This window comes from Lithobates pipiens, unplaced genomic scaffold, assembly GCF_037356315.1.
Source record: "Lithobates pipiens isolate NorthernLeopardFrog02 unplaced genomic scaffold, aLitPip1_a1.2 Scaffold_8, whole genome shotgun sequence".
NCBI classification, from domain to species: Eukaryota; Metazoa; Chordata; class Amphibia; order Anura; family Ranidae; genus Lithobates; species Lithobates pipiens.
The window spans coordinates 115568270-115584610 of NW_027507903.1; positions in this window are offsets into that span (position 1 = coordinate 115568270).

Here is a 16341-nt window from a genome sequence, read left to right on the forward strand (position 1 = left end):
GGGCAGGGGGGCTACCCATGCCATTTTTCTCAAAGATTTTCATCCATATTGTCGGAACCAGATATTACTTTAAAAACGCAAGCAGTTTTAAATGACTTTTTTTCCGTTAAATGTCATTTTGTGCAGGGACTGTTCTAAACACGGGAAACACGTGGTACTTCACAGGCATACTATAGACACCCCCCAGGCACGATATTTAAAGGAATATTTCTTTTTTTTTTCACTTTAATCATCATTAAAATCAGTGCTCCCACTAAAACGGCCATTTTTTTAAAAACATTTTAGACATTGACCCATGTTCCCTGGGGCAGGAGCCAGGTCCCCAAACCCTTTTTAGGACAGTATCTTGCATATTATCCATTAAAATTAGCACTTTTTATTTCAAATGTTCGACTCCCATAGACTTCAATGGGGTTCTAAAGTTCGTACGAATTTGCGGTCCATTCGAAAGTTCTGATGCGAACCGAACCGGGGGGTGTTCGGCTCATCCCTAGCGGGGAGCATTGATAGTTTCAAAAAACTATTAGATAAGCCCCTGAATGACCACAACATACAGGGATATACAATGTAATACTGACATATAATCACACACATAGGTTGGACTTGATGGACTTGTGCCTTTTTTCAACCTTACCTACTATGTAACTGTGTGAGTCCCGCAACATACTGGTATGTCGCTGGTCGGCTAGAGAGAATAGAATTCTGTGTATCCAAGGACTGATTGCATACTCAGGTCATGTCTAAACGCATGTAAACGCATTTAAATGCAGAACTTGATCTGTGAAGTATAACATTTGCCTATGCTTATTTCTCCTGCATTGTGTGAATGTAGACTAAGGCAAGACAAGCAAGTTGAACCAAAAAAAAAAAAGACTTGATTCACATTCGATGTGAATAGGAGAATTTTCTCCTCTGAGCTATTGTATTCTGACAGTGGGGAAACTTTCCCACCATCAGAATGCACCGATCAGCAATGCAGACTACAGCTTGCAGTGCTAAATGAGCAGGAAAAATTTGACAGGGCAGTTGTACAAAAGTCAATTGGTTTTAGCACGTGGGCTGGTGTGAACATAGAAGTATTTCAACTGTTGTATATTTTAGTTGTTTGCTTGGAGTTCCATTTTATCTTATCAAACATGTTTGGCTACTAATTTACCATAAATTGACTTCATTCATTGTTTTTAGCTTTGTTATTTATTTGTGCACCTTTGTGTATGGTTTCTAGTAGTTTTGACGAGTTTGTGTGATTTCATATTTATTTGGAAGAAAAGGTAACACATTAAAAAGTGCACCAGTGAAAACAGATGCATGATCCATTAAACTGTGAATATGACCTCACTTATGAGTCTTTGCAGTGCATCACCATATTGTTAATGATCTGCAGTCTAGTTCCTCAAATGATGTGCTGGAAAACTAAAGACTAAGAACTCATCAGCCTCTAATATAGTAGTTAATGAGTTCTTAATGGGTGTCCTATTAGCAGGAGTGAAATTACATATAATGCAATTATGCTTCTGAGTATTGTGGTGGCCCTTTGCCTGAATCAGCGCTATGGGCTTTTCAAAACACAGTAGAAAACAACACTTGAGGTTCTTAGTGTAATGGCAGTCCATCTCTACTTAGAGAATGATAGAGCATGGATACTTCAGCTTATTACAAAAAAGAAAATGTAAAACGGTGCATAATCTTTTGAAGAATGAGGGCTATTGGCTCGCATAATTGCCCAATATCTTGCTTTCGCAGGTGCACCCAGCCAAGGACAATGGCCCATATCTGGTGGTACTGCCCTATGGCGACTAGACTTTGAATCCAGGTTTACACACTATTGCAAACATTATTGCACTCAGATATCAAGAGCAACCCATGTGAAGACCTCCTTTTTAATCCTATTGAATGCGAACTGGCAACACACCTCTTTCTTGCAACTAAGCTTACTATAGTAAAGGGACTGGAAAATCTTTGAAGCAGGTAAACATTGCGTGAAAGTTGTTATGGTCAATGTGAAATTAACATCTATACTGTCTCATTCCCATGACCAATTTCTGCATTTGGCAGCCCTGGATAGCCTATGCTCATCCTTTGCGCTTTGACCATACGTTACTGACATTATGACATTTTTTAGGTGCATTGTCCTCCTAGACCACTCCTATTCTTTCCTTTTCTCCTTCCTTTTTAACCTTTCTCTCTTTCTTCTCTTTTTATGTTTCTGCCTGTACAGGTATACAGAAACATATAGGATGAAGGATACCTCCCTTTAACCCCCTCCTACATATCCTGGCAGATATTCTTCATCCTATATATTTCTGTATACCTCAGTCGACTGATATCCTTCTGGTTCAATGACCGAGATAATGCTGTAGATCAGAGGACTTCCCTGTGGTCCCTGAGGTCTGGCCTTCTTAATTCTTTCTTTTTGGTTTTGATTACTACAGATAACTGTGTTCTACCTTTTAGAAACATTTGAACATCACACATATAATAAGGATCCCTTTAATTATTCCATATTTAACTATTGTAACTTTCTTTTATCCTACTGTATTTTGAAGCTATTCTCAAAGTTATGTTTACTCTGGATAATTGGCACAGTCAGTTGGCTCTGTAAGTCTTTACATTCTGTCAATAAAACCTTTGGAAAAGAGACGAGTGAGGGCCACTTAAGCAACTTGGTTGTGAGCCGGGACCAAAATGAGCAGAGCAGACACAGTCTGCTCTACTCTATGGGCCCTCCGATCTGATCTGCCCAGACAGAAGAGAATGAATCGCCTTCTGTTTTTTTTTTCAGCAGATCGGATTGGAGGTAGGCGGGTGTAAAAGGACACAAGTCTGTTTACTTTAACCACCCCATAGAGGTGAATGAAGTGTCTGATTGGAATGGCTTGAAATATGAACAGGTGGACCCAATCAGACCAATCGTGTGAAAGGGGACTAAGGTTGCTTTCAAACTGATGCGCTGGGCTTACCCGCATTGTGGATTCAGAGCAGTGCACCTGTTGCTTTTCTGCGGGATAGCTGCACTTTGCCATAGACTTCCATTATATCCTGCAGGTGTGGTGCATTTTCTAAAAGGGCACCAAAACTCCTGCATTAAGGAGTTTTGTGCTTTCAAAAAGCAAACCAAACCCACAGGTAATAACAGAAGCGTATAGCTCACTGTGCTGCACCTGTGGACCAGTTTGAGAGCAGCCCAGTAACCACTGCAGAACAGATAGGCTCATATATACAATGTGATTTTAGTGATAAACTGACCTTTAATAACAGTCTTCATTTTAGGAATCGTCTTTCAGATATTGCCGGCTGTTGCTGTCCCAGGTGGAGTACATTTGTCATCACTCCTCCTGTGACAGGAGCCAGTACTATGCAGGAAGCATCAGCTTATGCGATCGCCAATAAACCCCCCCCCCCCACCCTCAACAGCCACATACTTCGTCTACTGCTGACTCCATTCACAACACTGATGTTCTGTAATGGCGGGTTGGGAGCGGGTTGGCCACCGGCTGGGCACCCTTGATGTAAAAGGTTCTCTGAATACATAGTACACAACGTATTGGACCACAATCTGGACTTTTCCTGAAGCATATCTAAACCCAAGAACAGTATATGTTGTGGCTGCATTAATTAGGATGTTACCAGCTGATTTATGGCACGATAAATTAATTTTTGCATTTAATAAACAAAATATAACAAAACACTTAATTTAATATTTATCAGACCAAATAAGAAAAATGTATTGTCTACATAGGCTGTAAATATTACTGGATTGTTTAGTGGGTGTTAGGAGAATTCCTGAGCTCATTTAAGTGCATGCTTTTAAATGGATGTTTGTTTTAGAACATTTAATGTGGAGTTAAATTCAAAAAGTGAATATTTACTATCTAATAAGGACATACTGTATTATGCTAGCATTACCCTGAAAAATCGGCCTGTTGTGTTGAATTTCAGCTGCAAAATAGCAGTACACTTTCTGTGCCTTAAGCCTTAAAGCTGTATATGTGCAGTGTGAGATCAAGGAAGGCACTACTACAGGGGTGCCCAACCAGTGGCCCGCGGAGCCCTCTGATGTGGCCCACGACCTCCTTCTGTGGGATGGCAGATTGGCAAGCCCAGATCATAGGTTACAGACCAGAGCATCTGTGTTGTTAATGAAGCCGGCAAAGCAAGTAGCTGTGGAGCAGAGATGTATAAGCCAATGCTTCCTGTATAGCGCCATCCCTTGCCACAGGCTGCGTGATACCAAATACACTCTGCTGGGAACAGCAACAGCAGGCGATACCTGACTGGAAGACTGTTATTAAAGGTAACTTTATTACTAAAATTGCAGTGTATACAGTATATGGGCATATCTGCACAGTTGTTACTGGGCTGCTTTCAAACTGATCCGCAGGTGCAGTGCACCTTCAGGTTACCTGCACTGAGGAATTGACTTCTGTTATTACCTGTGGGTTTGGTGTGCTTTTAGAAATTGCACCATACCTGCTGGATAAGATAGAAGTCTACGGCAAAGTGTAGCTAACCCGCAGGAAAGACACAGGTGCACTGCGCTGCATTAGTGTGAAAGGCCCCTTTCACACAATCGGTCCAACTCAATTGGACCCTCCATTCACCTCTATGAAACGGCAGATGTAAACAGATTTGTGTCCTTTTACATCCGCCTACCTCCAATCTGATTCTCTAAAAAAAAAAAAAAATATATATATATATAACAGAAGGGGATCTATCCCTTTCCTTCAGGGCAGATCAGACGATCCATAGAGTAGAGTGGGCCGTGTCTGTGTCCGCTCTGCACTGACCTGTCATCCGCCTGCTCTGCTCATTGTGGCCCGTGACCGGTTACCATGTCGCTTAAGTGGCCCTCGCTCTTCAAAAGGTTGGGCACCCCTGCACTACTATCTTTGACTGCTACTCCTGTTATTTGAGATTTGATGATGTCACTGTTTTGCTGCTCACTGTTCTCCTAGCTGGAGAAGAATCTGTAACTGAGGATATGCGGTGCTCTGACATCAGAAAGCTAAAGCTTTTCCTTCTGCCAAGTTATTTTCTTCTGCACAAAGCCACAATGCAGAAGAAGCTTCTAGTCCTTTGCCTACTGCTTTCCTTTATTGAGCTCAACTTTGATAGTACTTTAGGTGCTCTTTAATACATGAAAATTATTCCCAGAGCACTATGGGTTAGCTAAAGTGACAACACGGCATTTTCAGCCAGCTTCATGGCTGGCCTTGAAGTGAGCTGTACAGTAAGGGATGAGTCAGGCAATGTCTGAAATATATTTGAAAAGTGTCATGTGCTAAAAAATATTAAAGTGTCACTAATGCCGCGTACACATGATCGGACTATCCAGCGGACTTAGACAATTCGCCCGTGTGGGGGCTCCAGCAGACTTTTTCTTCCCAAAAGTCTTGTGAACTTAGAAAGAAGTCTTGACTCAAAATTGTCCGGCGGTCTGTGTGCTAGTCCGCCAGACTTTTCAAATGAACGGACTTGCCCACACACAGAGTAAAGTCCGTTCATTTTGAACGTGACTCCAGGTAGATGGGACTAGCGAAGGAAGTCAATGTCGCCGCCTCCATCGGTGAGATTGACACTTCGCGAGCCCCGCCGCCTGGTATGGATTTTAAGGGGAACCCCTACGCCGAAAAAATGGCGTGGGGGTCCCCCCAAAGTCTATACCAGACCCTTATCCGAGCACGCAGCCCGGCCGGTCATCAAAGGGGGTGGGTAAGAGCGAGCGCCCCCCCCCCCCCTCCTGAACCGTACCAGGCCACGTGCCCTCAACATGGGGGGTGCTTTGGGGAAGGGGATGAGGACAAGGACCTCTTCTCGACAACCCTGGCCGTTGGTTGTCGGGGTCTGTGGGAGGGGGGCTTATCAGAATCCGGGAGCCCCCTTTAATAAGGGGGCCCCCAGATCCCAGCTCCCCATGTGAATGAGTATGGGGTACATTGTACCCCTACCAATTCACCTGGGGGAAAAGTGTCAATAAAAAAAACACAACACAGGTTTTTAAAGTAGTTAATTAGACAGCTCCGGGGGTCTTCTTCCGACTTCGGGGATCTTCTCGCCGGGCTCCTCCACTGTCTTCTAAAAAAAACAACACAGGTTTTTAAAGCAGTTAATTAGACAGCTCCGGGGGTCTTCTTCCGACTTCGGGATCTTCTCGCCGGGCTCCTCCGCTGTCTTCTTCTCTTTTGCCGCTCTTTTGCTAGCGGAGGAGCCTGGCTTTCTCCTTCGTCATCGCCGCCGTCCGGGGGTCTTCTTCCAACTTCGTGGGTCTTCTTCCGACTTCAGGGGTCTTGTCCCGCTCTTCGGTTCTTCTGCCGGGCCTTCGCTATCTTCTTCCAGCTCTTTTACTAGCATTGGCCCAGTCTTCTCATTCGTCTGTCGCCACCATCTTCTTCTTCTCTTGTTCTTCCTTCTGATGTTGACACATAATGCCAGGGCCATGTTGCGCGATGACTTATATAAGCATAAGGGGTGGGGGTCACCGGGTGACGTCACATGGTTACCCCGCCGCTTATTATGTCACAGGCCCAGCATCCCCGGGACCGTGACATCATAAGGGGACGGGGTAACCATGTGACATCACCTGGTGACCCCGCCCCTTATGCCTATATAAGTCGCTGCACAACTCATCCCTGGCATTACGGCCAGAGAGAGCATTGTGTCAACATCGGAAGGAAGAACAAGAGAAGAAGAAGATGGCGGCGACAGCGACAGAGACGAATGAAGAAGAAGGTGGCAACAGCAACAGCAACCACGATGAACGAGAAGACCGTGCCAACGCTAGTAAAAGAGCTGGAAGAAGATAGCAGAGGCCTGCAGAGGAACCAAAGAGCGGGACAAGACCACAGAAGTCAGAAGAAGAACCCCGGAGCTGTCTAATAAACTACTTTAAAAACCTGTGTTGTGTTTTTTATATTGACACTTTTTCCCCCAGGTGAATGGGTTGGGGGTACGATGTACCCCATACTCATTCACATAGGGAGGGGGGGCTGGGATCTGGGGGACCCCATATTAAAGGGGGCTCCCAGATTCTGATAAGCCCCCTGCCCGCAGACCCCGACAACCAACGGCCAGGGTTGCCGCGAAGAGGCCCTTGTCCTCATCAACATGGGGACAAGGTGCTTTGGGGTGGGGGGGTACAGGGCTTCCCCTTCCCCAAAGCACCCCCATGTTGAGGGCACGCGGCCCGGTACAGTTCAGGAGGGGGGCGCTCGCTCCTCCCCACCCCCTTTCCTGACCGGCCGGGCTGCGTGCTCGGATAAGGGTCTGGTATGGACTTCCGGGGCCGTTTCTTTGCCCCCACGCCATTTTTTCGGCATAGGGGCTTCCCTTAAAATCCATACCAGGCGACAGGGCTTGTGAGGTGTCAATCTCGCCGATGGAGGCGGTGACATTGACTTCCTTCGCTAGTCCTGTCTACCTGGAGTCACGTTCAAAATGAATGGACTTTACTCCGTGTGTGGGCTAGTCCGTTCATTTCAAAAGTCTGGCGGATTTCTGTCAAAAGTCCGGCGGATTGGCCCCTAGTCCGCCGGAAAAGTCTTGTGTGGGCAAGTCCGCTCGTTCAAAAAGTCCGGCGGATAGTCTGATCGTGTGTGCGCGGCATAAGGCTGTGTTCACACATAATCACTCCGATTCCGCCCTGTGATTTCAAACAGCTTCAAAATGCAGGATGCTTTGCGATGCCATTACTTCGAATGGCACCCCGATCTCACTGCGATTTAGCCACGAATGTTGTGTGGTAAATCGCCCTGCAATCACAAAGCATGACACATGTCACCCAAGAAGGAGCTTCTTTAGGGCGTCAGCATTGTGCGTTGTGATTTGGCATGATTGTAGTGAGATTTACTGCGGGACAATCGCTGCGTGAATGAGGGGCCATTAGAAGTAATGGAATTGCAATTGGTTCCTGCATTTTGCAGCCATTTGAAATCACAAGGGCGGAATCGCAGGGCAGAATCGTGGAGATTCTGCCCATGATCATGTGTGGATGCAGCCTCAAGGCATTATTTTTGTTTTAAATAGAATGGAGGGAGATTAGAACTCAGGTTTCAATGCTGTATGTACCCCAGTTAGGGAGATTCACCCTCTCTATTTCTCCTGTTTACCATTATCAGGGCAAGTGAAAGTAAAAGAAAAACACAAATTTTGGGTTGATATCAGAACAGGAAAAGAGGGGAACTATTCCAATGGGAACACTAGTTTTGATGACCCTGGTGACAACCAGTAATGGATTCCCTCACTTTTGAGGGATTTCCTCTGCAATTCTATCCAAAATGAAAAACAAGCTGTACCTTTATTGTCACTGTAATATGCAGTGTTTTGTATTCACCCAAGTAAAAATATGTTCACATTTTTCCAGACCTTAATAAAGAATATATATGTAAACCTACATTTCATTTAGGCAACCTGACAGAACAAGACTTTTAAAAATGTTGTTACCATCTCAGACTGCCCTGCTCCATGATCCAGAGCTATTAATTGGACGCCTAATGGAACAGAAGACCGGGAAGACAGAGAGTACACAGGAGCACGCCGCCGTCACCTGCTGCATGTCCCACAGCTCACTGCTGTCACCCTGCCACCAGGATGGGGTAAGTGTGTGGCAGTCAGACAGCGAGCAGGGGGGGGGGGGGGGTCTACAGAGGCTACATATGATGGGTCACACTGGCTACATATGATGGGCAGTGGCACATAGGCTATATATGATGGGCGCAGAGACTACATATGATGGGCACACAGGCTACCTATGATGGGCACACAGGCTACCTATGATGGGCACACAGGCTACATATGATGGGCACACAGGCTGCATATGATTCTCACACAGGCTGCATATGATTCTCACACAAGCTGCATATGATGGGCACACAGGCTGCATATGATGGGCACACAGGCTGCATATGATGGGCACACAGGCTGCATATGATGGGCACACAGGCTATATATGATGGGCACACAGGCTGCATATGATGGGCACAGAGGCTGCATATGATGGGCACAGTGGCTGCATTTTATGGGGCACAGTGGCTGCATTTTATGGGGCACGGTGGCTGCATTTGATGGCACAGTGGCTTAATTTTATGGGGTTGAGTGGCTGCATTTGATGAGCCCAGTGGCTGAATTTTATGGGGCACAGTGTCTGCATTTTAGGGGCACAGTGGATGCAATTGATGGCACAGTGAGGCTGCAATTGATGTTTGATGTTAGATGTTTTTTATGAATTTTTCAGTTTGTTTGCATCCCCCAAACATTTTGAGCACCAGCCACTATTGCTTCCGAGACAGGATTGTATCGTGACACAGATCTGGGAAAGTGTACAGAAACATTTATTCAGCATTAAAGGTCTCAATAAACACAGTGGCCTCCATCATCCGTAGGTGAAAGAAGTTTGGAACCACCAGGACTCTTCCTAGAGAGGGCTGCCTGGCCAAACTGAGCAATTGGGGGAGAAGGGGCTTAGTCAGGGAGGTGACCAAGAATCCAATGGTAATGTTGGTTGGGTGCTCCAGATGTAGCTCCTCCATAAATGGTCCTTAACAGGCTGCTGCAATGTTGATGGATCAGGATAGTTGGGTTTAATATTGAAAGAAGTGAACAATGACTGACACAATTCATACCAGGAAGCTGTGATCAAGCTGCTTTTATTGCACACATAAATATGAGGTAATATTACAAGACAAGAGTTCACAGGTATTGTTAGTTTGTACTGTTCTGTCTGCGTTAACAGCAAAAGGCAATATCATAGCCTGCAATGTCAAGTTATGTAAAACTAAGTATACAGATGTCTTGACTACTTTTGTGTGTTGTAAAATTGTTTCTATTGTATGTATGGACTGTATACTGGGATATCTGTAAGGCTGCGTACACACGAGAGGATTGTCCGTCCAACTTAGTCCACTGAAACGTGTTTCAGCGGACAGTCCGCTCGTGTGTGGGCTTCAGCGGACTTTTTCAGCGGACAGTCTGGCGGACTAAGTCTTTCGGAATTTCCGTAATACAGTCCGTCCAACTTTGGTTTCAGCGGACAGTCCGCTCGTGAGTAGGCTAGTTGGACGGACTAAGTATGGCGCATGCTCAGAAAGGATTTACACGGCCGAAGGTTGCATTGCAGTGTATTGGACGTCGTATTTCTAGTCCCGTCGTACGTGCTGTACACGTCATCGCGCAAGCTTTCAGCGGACTGTCTGTTCATCGTGTGTGGTCAAGTCCGTTCATTCAAAAGTAGGACGGACTGTCTGTCGGATTGTCTGACGGACTTAGTTGGACGGACAATCCTCTCGTGTGTACGTGGCCTAACAGATGTGCCTTATTGATTTAATAAAAAATAAATTGATTTAAAAAAAAAAAAACCTGATGGTCACTCTGACAGAGCTCCAGCATTTCTCTGTGGAGAGAGGAGAACCTTCCAGAAGAACAACCATTTCTGCAGCACTCTACCAATCAGGCCTGTATGGTAGAGTAACCAGACGGAAGCCACCCCTCAGTAAAAGGCTCATGACAGCCCATCTGGTATTTGCCAAAAGGCACCTGAAAGGGGTTGTAAGCTCTCGTGTTTTTTTACCTTAATGCATCCTAAGCATTAAGGTGAAAAAACTTCTGCAAGTCACAGGCCCCCTAGCCCCCCCTGTTTTACTTACCTGAGCCCCGATTTTTGCACGGTTGAGATGCGCTGTCCCTCTCTGCACGGGGTCCCGGCTCTTGATTGGATAGATTGATAGCAGTGCAGCCACTGGCTACAGCTGCTGTCAATCAAATTCAATGACGTGGGTGTTGGGGGGCAGGCTGAGTCTGGCATTCGTGTCTATGTATGTTGGACTCGGGAGCGCACCCACAAGGGGAGGAGCCGCAAGAGTCGCCAGGGGACCCCAGAATTTGAGGATGAGGGCCATTCTGTGCAAAACAAGCTGCACAGTGGAGGTAAGTATGACATGTTTGCTATTTTAAATAAAATTAAAAAACAGCCTTTACAACCACTTGAAGGACTCTCAGACCATGAGAAACAAAATTCTCTGTTTGATGAAACAAAGATTGAACTCTTTGGCCTGATGAAACAAAGATTGAACTCTTTGGCCTGAATGGCAAGCATCATGTCTGGAAGAAACCAGGCACCGCTCATCACCTGACCAATACTATCACTACAGTGAAGCATGGTAGTGGCAGAATCATGCTGTGGGAATGTTTTTCAGTGTCAGGAACTAGGAGACTAGTCAGGATTGAGATAAAGATGAATGCAGCAATGTACAGAGACATCCTTGATGAAAACCTGATCTAGAGTGCTCTGGAGCTCAGACTGTGGTGAAGGTTATCTTCCAACAGGACAATGACCCTAAGCACACAGTCAAGAAGATAAAGGAGTGGCTATGGGACAACTCTATGAATGTCCTTGATTGGCCCAGCCAGAGCCCAGACTTGAACTCGATTAAACATCTCTGGAGAGATCTGAAAATGACTGTACACCGACACTCCCCATCCAACCTGATGGAGCTCCAGAGGTCCTGCAAAGAAGAATGGGAAAATCTACCCAAAAATAGATGTGCCAAGCTTGTAGCATCGTACTCATGTAGCACTGTGCCCATATGGTTTGCTGTGTGTTAACTTCTTAGGCCTTCCTCTGATTACCTGAAGCCAGTTGCCAGGGTTTTTCACTTATCCCCCCATATTCCTGCTTGCTCGATACTCAATAAACAGCCCAGGGGTTTGGTTTTGATATTTAATTGGAACTTGGATGGGAGAAGGGAATAGTGGGATACTCAACTTGAACTATTCACAGTAGATAAGGACAACTCTCAATTGGCCTTACTAGAAGATTTGTGGCTCTCTCTAGCAGCAGACTTGATGCAACTATTTTATCCTCAGGATACTCTCTAGCATCCCCTTGACTGACACCCATCCCCTGACTCTTCTAGCTGAAGTGGTGGCGCTCACAGGACAGGTCCAAGAGACACAGATCTGTACTCACTGTAGGTAGAGTCAGATCCTTTCCGCTGTCCCCCTTCCTGTCAGCTCTGCAGGACCTCTGGGTTCAGCTCCTCTTTGACGTCAGGCCCTTGGATTGACCACCAAAGGCCGCACAACAGCCTCCACGGAGGAGAGGCAGCTGCCCCCTCCCTCCTGGACTCTGCTCTCCAACTCAACTAACTCTGAGCACTTGTGCCCTTAGCATTTATACAGCATCCCAGCATGCAATTCAGCACTTTTGCTCTGCCAATAGCCCGGGCTGTAACAATGCCTGTGCCCTCACTTGCCAGGTCCCCTCCCACTGTCCAATATGCCTCCCTATTGGACCAGTGGGAGACAGTCAGACAAGCTGAGCTGCCAATATTCTGTTTTCCTTGTTAGCAGCAGCTTGGCATTGCATGCCATTGCTGAGCCTATCATCTACTAGGACCCCCAGGTCCTTTTCCTTCCTAGATTCCCCCAGAGGTTCACCCTTCCCCCCCCCCCCCCCCCCCCCAGTGTATAGATTGCATTCATATTTTTGCCACCCAAATGCATTATTTTAAATTTTTCTACATTGAACCTCATTTGCCATGTAGTTGCCCACTCCATTATTTTGTTCAGATGTTTTTGCAAGGTTTCCACATCCTGCGAGGAAGTTATTGCCCTGCTTAGCTTAGTATTGTCCGCAAATACAGAGATTAAACTGTTTGCCCCATCCTCCAGCTCGTTTATGAACAAATTAAATAGGATCGGTCCCAGCACAGAACCCTGGGGGACCCCACTACCCACCCCTGACCATTCTGAGTACTCCCCATTTATCACCACCCTCTGAACTTGCCCTTGTAGCCAGTTTTGAATCCATGTACTTAGCTTATGGTCCATACCAACTGACCTTTTTTTATACAGTAAAGGTTTATACGGGGAACTGTGTCAAATGCTTTTGCAAAATCCAGATACACCACATCTATATGCCTTCCTTTATCTAGATGGCAACTCACCTCCTCATAGAATATTAATAGATTTGTTTGGCAAGAACGATTCTTCATGAATCCATGCGGATTACTGCTAATGATACCATTCTCATTACTAAAATCTTATATATAGTCCCTTATCATCCCCTCCAAGTGTTTACATACTATTAATGTTAGGCTAACTGGTCTGTAATTCCCAGGGATGCATTTTGGGCCCTTTTTAAATATTGGTACTACATTGGCTTTTCTCCAATCAGCTTGTACAATTCCAGTCTGTAGACTGTCAGTAAAAATTAGGAACAATGGTCTGGCAATTACTTCACTGAGTTCCCTATGTACCCTCGGGTGCAAGCCATCTGGTCCTGGTGATTTATTACTGTTAAGTTCCCCAAGTCTAATTTTAATTCTGTCCTCTGTTAACCATGGGGGTGCTTGCTGTGATGTGTCATGAGGATAAACACTGCAGTTTTGGTTACTGAAGCCCCACGATTCCCTCGTGAAGACTGAGGAGAAGAATAAGTTAAATGCCATCTCCCCATCCTTTGTAACCAGATGTCCTTCCTCATTCTTTATGAAGCCCATATGTTTTGTCCTCCCTTTTTTACTGTTTACATACCTAAAGAATTTCTTGGGATTTTTTTTTCCTCTCCTCCGCTATGTGTCTTTCATGTTCTATCTTAGCCATCCTTATTGCACCCTTACATTTCTTGCTGCATTCTTTATAAAGTCTGAATGCTGATGATGATCCCTCAACCTTGTATTTTTTGAAGGCCTTCTCCTTTGCTTTTATATGCATTTTTACATTGGAGTTAAGCCATCCAGGACTTTTGTTCACAATTTATTACCCAATGGAATGCATTGGCTAATGCCATTATTTAATATACTCTAAGGCCGCGTACACACGGGCGGACTGTTCGCCCAACCTTGTCCGCTGAACAGTGTTTGGGCGGACAGTCCGCCCGTGTGTGGGCTTTCAGCGGACAGTTTCAGCGGACAGTTGGACGGACAAAGTCTTTCGGAAATTCCGAAAAACTGTCCGCTGAAACTGTGTTTGAGCGAACAGTCCGCCCGTGTGTAGGCCACTTTCGAAATGAGCAAACTGTTCCCGCTCGGAAAGTCCGCCCATTTCGAGCGCGTGTACAGGTAGGCGGGGCCCGCGAAGGAGACGTCGCGGGCTCCGCCGCCTGGAATGGGCTTAAAGGGGAACCCCAACACCGAAAAAAATCGGCGTGGGGGTTCCCCCAAAGTCCACACCAGACCCTTGTCCGAGCACGCTACCCGGCCGGCCAGGAAAGGGGGCGAGCGAGCGCGCCCCCCCTCCTGAGCCGTACCAGGCCGCGTGCCCTCAACATGGGGGGTGCCTTGGGGAAGGGGGGGCCGCGCGGCCCCCCCACCCCAAAGCACCTTGTCCCCATGTTGATGAGGACAAGGGCCTCTTCCCGACAACCCTGGCCGTTGGTTGTCGGGGTCTGCGGGCGGGGGGCTTATCGGAATCCGGGAGCCCCCTTTAATAAGGGGGCCCCCGGATACCGGCCCCCCACCCTATGTGAATGAGTATGGGGTACAATGTACCCCTACCCATTCACCTGTGAAATAAAGTACAAAAAAAAAACACAACACAGGGAAAAAATATTTTATTGCACAGCTCCGGGGGTCTTCCGTCTTCGGGGGTCTTCTCGCCGGACTCCTCCGCTATCTTCGTGTAGCTCTTTTACTAGCGGAGGAGCCCGGCTTCCTTCCTCCCCGCCGCCGGCCTCTTCTCCCGACTTCGGGGGTCTTGTCCCCCTCTTCGGTTCTTCTGCCGGGCCACTGCGCCTTCTTATAGCTCTTTTACAGGCGGTGGGCCGGTCTTCTGTCGCCGCTGCCTTCCGTTCTTCTGTCGCCGCCTTCGGTTCTTCTGTCGCCGCCTTCGGTTCTTCTGCCGGGCCACCGCGCCTTCTTGTAGCTCTTTTACAGGCGGTGGCCCGGTCTTCTGTCGCCGCTGTCGCCGCCGCCGCCGCCTTCCGTTCTTGTTCTTCTTGTTGTTCTTCTTCTTCTTCTCCTGGAGATGTTGACTCGACGAGCTCTCCGGCCGGAATGCCAGGGACACGCTCCGCTGCCACTTATATAGTGACAATGGGGCGGTGTCACATGGTATATGTCACATGGGTTGGTCACATGGTGACCCCGCCCCCTTACGATGTCATAGTCCCCATGTGACATCAACCCATGTGACCAACCCATGTGACATATACCATGTGACACCGCCCCATTGTCACTATATAAGTGGCAGCGGAGCGTGTCCCTGGCATTCCGGCCGGAGAGCTCGTCGAGTCAACATCTCCAGGAGAAGAAGAAGAAGAAGAAGAAGAAGAACAAGAACGGAAGGCGGCGGCGGCGGCGACAGACCGGGCCACCGCCTGTAAAAGAGCTACAAGAAGGCGCGGTGGCCCGGCAGAAGAACCGAAGGCGGCGACAGAAGAACCGAAGGCGGCGACAGAAGAACGGAAGGCAGCGGCGACAGAAGACCGGGCCACCGCCTGTAAAAGAGCTATAAGAAGGCGCGGTGGCCCGGCAGAAGAACCGAAGAGGGGGACAAGACCCCCGAAGTCGGGAGAAGAGGCCGGCGGCAGGGAGGAAGAAAGCCGGGCTCCTCCGCTAGTAAAAGAGCTACACGAAGATAGCGGAGGAGTCCGGCGAGAAGACCCCCGAAGACGGAAGACCCCCGGAGCTGTGCAATAAAATATTTTTTCCCTGTGTTGTGTTTTTTTTTTGTACTTTATTTCACAGGTGAATGGGTAGGGGCACATTGTACCCCATACTCATTCACATAGGGTGGGGGGCCGGTATCCGGGGGCCCCCTTATTAAAGGGGGCTCCCGGATTCCGATAAGCCCCCCGCCCGCAGACCCCGACAACCAACGGCCAGGGTTGTCGGGAAGAGGCCCTTGTCCTCATCAACATGGGGACAAGGTGCTTTGGGGTGGGGGGGCCGCGCGGCCCCCCCTTCCCCAAGGCACCCCCCATGTTGAGGGCACGCGGCCTGGTACGGCTCAGGAGGGGGGGCGCGCTCGCTCGCCCCCCTTTCCTGGCCGGCCGGGTAGCGTGCTCGGACAAGGGTCTGGTGTGGACTTTGGGGGAACCCCCACGCCGATTTTTTTCGGCGTTGGGGTTCCCCTTTAAGCCCATTCCAGGCGGCGGAGCCTGCGACGTCTCCTTCGCGGGCCCCGCCTACCTGTACACGCGCTCGAAATGGGCGGACTTGGCTCCGCCTTACGTGGGCGAGTCCGTTCATTTCAAAAGTTGAGCGAACTGTTTGGCAAACAGTTCGCTGAAACAGTCCGCTCGTGTGTGGGCAAGTCCGCTCATGCAAATTTTGAGCGGACTGTTTGCCGAAACTGTTTGACGAACAAGGTTGGGCGAACAGTCCGCGTGTGTGTACGCGGCCTAAG